The 3,803-nt window shown below is 41.0% G+C and overlaps 1 non-coding gene across 1 annotated transcript; it reads right to left on the reverse strand.

The window, feature by feature from the left end:
* Nucleotides 1-775: 775 nt before the first annotated feature.
* On the reverse strand, nt 776-848 carry TRNAE-UUC (transfer RNA glutamic acid (anticodon UUC)). Its single transcript has one exon. It is a non-coding gene; the product is annotated as a tRNA-Glu (tRNA).
* Between the last annotated feature and the right edge of the window lie 2,955 nt (nt 849-3,803).

A 3,803-nucleotide genomic window follows, 5' to 3' on the forward strand; every position in this document is an offset into this window, starting at 1 on the left:
GATTCTCAACCACTGCGCCACCAGGGAAGCCCCATAAAATGCACAGATATCGAGTACACAGATTATAATGAATTTTCACAGCTGAGCACGGTTATCTTAACAAAACTCAGACCAAGAAACAAAACATTGCCAGCACCCTAGAAACCCTTTGAACTCCTTTCTGGTAACTTCTCCCTCCAAAGCAGTTAAACCGACTTCTAACATTATGGATTAATTTTGCCTGTGTTTGACATTTATATAAATGGAATAATTTGTCATCTCCTCTTGGGGTCTGGTTTATTTTGCCAATATTATATCTGTGAGATTAGGCAAGTACAGTAGTTCATTTACTGTCACTGTATAGTATTTGTGTGACTATAGCATAGTTTATATGTCCATTTTACTGTTGATGGCATTTGGGGAGTTTAAAGTGTTTGGCAACTGTGACTAGTGCCGTTATGAACATTCTTGTACCTGTCTCTTGCTGCATGTGTGTATGCATATCTGCGAGCTACGTACCTAGGAGTGGAATTGCTGAGTTTTATGTTCAGCTCCAGCAGGTGTTGCCAAAGTTCTCCAAAATGGTTCTACAAATGCACTTTTGCCAGCAGTATATGAGTCCTGGTTGTTCCACATCCTCACCAAAAGTGTTTTTATTTTAGCCATCCTGGTGAGTGTGTGGTATTGTTGTTTTGCTTTGCATTTCCCTGATGAATAGTGAAGTTGAGCACCTTTTCCTTCATGTTTTGTTTTGTTTTGTTTTTATGGTTCCACCTCACGGATTACGGGATCTTAATTCCCTGACCAGGGATTGAACCCGGGCCCACAGCAATGAAAGCACTGAGTCCTAACCACTGGACCATCAGGGAATTCCCACCCTTCATGTATTATTATATTTTTTTTAATAAATGTATTTATTTTATTTATTTATTTTTGGCTGCGTTGGGTCTTTGTTGCTGTGCGTGGGCTTTTCTCTAGTTGTGGTGAGCGGGGGCTACTCTTCGTTGTGGTGCACAGGCTTTTCATCGTGGTGGCTTCTCTCGTTGCAGAGCACGGACTCTAGGTGCACGGGCTTCAGTAGTTGTGGCACGGGGGCTTAGTTGCTCCGAGGCATGTCGGATCTTCCCGGACCAGGGCTTGAACCCGTGTCCCCTGCATTGGCAGGTGTATTCTTAACCACTGCACCACCAGGGAAGCCCCATATATTTCTTTTTAATCTTTTACTATGTGCCCACTCCTGGCAACCCTTAGTTCATACAAAAAGAAAAAAAGAAAGAGAGAGAGGGAGGGAGGGAGGAAGGAAGGAAAGAAGGCCGGCCAAACCATAAAGCAAAAAACATCTGATAAAATAAGAAAAAAAAAATCAGGGTAAAGTCCTATGTTCTTTTTCCCTTCAGTGAAGTCTGTCATCTTAAAAATAAACTGTCTGACTATAAGACCTTAAAGAAAATACATGGTCTGCTGTTTTTCTGCCTCTTAGCTCTTTCTTCCTGTGCTTTTCTCAACCACTTAATTTTCACTTACCCTACCAACAGCATTTGGACCTTTTGGGGGATGCATTTTTATAAACTTTGCACAATATTCTTCAAAGAAAGGCTGTTGTGACATAGGAAAAGCTTAAACTCAGGGTGAGAGAAGAAGCCTTGTATAGCCAATGCCCAAAACTAGTTACTGTCATGCCCCTGGGAACAGTAAAGCTTTGCAGAGTGGAGTGGAGTCAAGTTGTGGACACTGCAGAGTAAATTCTAAAAATAAGTTTGTTTTGTTTTGTGCTGCTATTGCCGAAAATTGTTTGTTAATCAAGAAAATGGATTTAATTCTCTTTAGGTACTATTTTGGGGAAAAAAATCTTCTTAGGCATTATCCAAAAAAATATGCAGTTTAAGTTCATTCATAAAGCAATTATATATGTTTGTGTGTGCATATATCCTTTTTGCAAAGTTGTGTAGACTGTCATCTAAGTTTTTTTTTTTTTTTTTTTTTTCGGTACGCGGGCCTCTCACTGTTGTGGCGGAGCACAGGCTCCGGACGTGCAGACTCAGCGGCCATGGCTCACAGGCCCAGCCGCTCCGCGGCATGTGGGATCTTCCCAGACCGGGGCACGAACTCGTGTCCCCTGCATTGACAGGCAGACTCTCAACCAGTGCGCCACCAGGGAAGCCCTGTCATCTAAGTTTTTCATGTAACATGTTTTCCCATATCATTTAATATTTAAAACTTTTAGTGGCTCTATAATAGCTCTTTTTATGGACTTACTGAAATTTATTTAATCACTCTCCTATTTTGGTTATTTCAATAATTTCTAAATTCTCAGTGATGAACATCTTTGTGCATAAATTTCCATGCTCACCTGATTACTTTCTTAGAATAGCTTCAGAGAGGTGAAATTAATGGCTCAAAAAGAGTGAATGCCTTTAAAGGTCTTTGATACATTAGTATTAGACATTCCTTGCAGAACGACCATCATTCAGCACTCTCCCCAGCAATATATGACGTGCCATCCCATTGCACGTTTGCCAACTTTGCACTCACTTCAATTACAGTGTCTGTTGCCATATAGAAGACTGTCGTTTTGAACCTAATAAAATCTGTAGACTTCTGGATTCAGGAGCATGCTTAGAAAACCTCCCCTACTCCCTATGCGTGATTAGAACAGTATTGTCTAATATTTTCTCCTTGTAGAAATGTTTTCTTTTTTACAATAAATCTTAATCCGTCTGTTATTTGTTTTTGTGTCTGATATGAAGTAGGGATATAACTTTTTTCCCCCAAATGGATAGCAAGTTGATCTGTAAACCATTTGGTAAATAGTACATTTCTTCAGTCTTTTGAAAGGCCATCTTTATCATAAGCCAATTTCCTCTACAGACATGAGTCCCTTTCCACACTACATTGGTCTGTTTGGGCATTCTCGAGCCAGTTCCACTGTTTTGGTTATTTCAGTCTTAGTACAGTTTGAGAGCTGATGTGGCAAGTGCCTCCTTACTCTTTCTCTTTTATAAAATTTTCTTGGCTGTCTTGGAAAATTGGCTTATTTTTCCAGATGAATTTTGGAATAAATTTATCCAGTTAAAAAAATCCTACTGCACTTTTGATTAGAATGGCATCAAATCTATAAATTCATTTGTAGAAATGCATACCAAAATTATAATACCAGACAGGAACAGAGTATGCATCTCCTTAAATCAGGGGTGTTTGTATAGGTAAGATTTCTTGAGTTGTTTTTTTAGAATTTTAGTACGTTTTCATGTATGTCTGAGACATGTCTTGTGAAGTTTTTCGGGATATGTTATCTCTTCTATTGCTTTTGTGAAAAAGATAGGATCTCTTGTTTTATATTTTTAACTAGATATTTCCGATATGTAAGACAATTATTAATTGTAGTGTCACCAGCTCATCCTCACTGAGCCCCTGGGACACTGAGGCCTGAGGGTTAGGGACTTGCCTCTGGCCACAAGGTGAGTCTGGAGCCCAGGCCTAGATGCCCAGCCTGGGTCCCCTGGAAGCCTCCTAAGTTAGGCAGACAGAAGGGCTTGTTGTAACTCAGTAGTCAGGGAGCCCAACTACTGTTTCCATGGAAACCTGTAGGCAGCATCTTCTGGGAAGACCAGGATGTAGAGTCCAGAGAGAACAGGCTGCACTAGGGTAGGGCCAGTCTAGGGGGTGTGTGTGTGAGAGAGAGAGATGGGGGCGGGGGAGGGAGGGAGAGAGAGAGAGAGAGAGAAACAGTTTGTAAAGAGAGAGGTGGGTACCTCACCATCATCCACTAAGGCCTGGTGCAATATTCTGTATTGATGCTGGGCGATGGCTGTAAGGAGGGGTGA

The sequence above is a fragment of the Mesoplodon densirostris genome, chromosome 7 (genome assembly GCF_025265405.1).
Source record: "Mesoplodon densirostris isolate mMesDen1 chromosome 7, mMesDen1 primary haplotype, whole genome shotgun sequence".
NCBI lineage: Eukaryota > Metazoa > Chordata > Mammalia > Artiodactyla > Ziphiidae > Mesoplodon > Mesoplodon densirostris.